Source organism: Acanthisitta chloris, unplaced genomic scaffold (assembly GCF_000695815.1).
Source record: "Acanthisitta chloris isolate BGI_N310 unplaced genomic scaffold, ASM69581v1 scaffold16127, whole genome shotgun sequence".
NCBI classification, from domain to species: Eukaryota; Metazoa; Chordata; class Aves; order Passeriformes; family Acanthisittidae; genus Acanthisitta; species Acanthisitta chloris.
In genome coordinates this window covers 12,626-13,032 of record NW_008684431.1, presented here as the reverse complement: position 1 = coordinate 13,032, position 407 = coordinate 12,626, and the positions used below count along the sequence as shown (strand labels likewise).

The following is a 407-nucleotide window of genomic DNA, read 5'->3' as shown; positions in this document are numbered from 1 at the left end:
GCTGCCACCGTGACCCCATGCTCATCCTTGGGATGCCACTGTGTTGGGGATACTGTCTCACCTAAAGCCAAAAGCTTGGCAGAGGTGGGGCTAGAGATGCTGGTGGGGTTCAGATCCTGCATCCCCCTCCCTGGGCCGGAGCAAGAGGCCCATGGTTGCTGCTGGGGACAGTGAGCAGAGCATGAAGATGGCTCCTTGGGGCTGAGCATCTCTGGATGTGGGGAGGAGAGTCTCTGGGGCTTTCCAGGTCTTCATCCTCACATTTCTCCCCTCCCACAGGGTCCTACGGGGACCACAGGGCTTGCTCGCCCTCGCCTGGGTACACCTTTCTGTCCAAGCTCCATCCTACTCCATTCCCAGGGGAGCTTGGGGCCATGCTTAGGCTGTGTCAGCCTGCCATCACCCTG

At 60.2% G+C, this 407-nt stretch overlaps 1 protein-coding gene across 2 annotated transcripts in view; it reads left to right on the top strand.

Moving 5' to 3' along the window:
- The window catches only part of LOC103806632 (beta-arrestin-1), an 11,153-nt gene that overhangs the window by 9,027 nt on the left and 1,719 nt on the right, over positions 1-407 (top strand). The window lies entirely within an intron of this gene.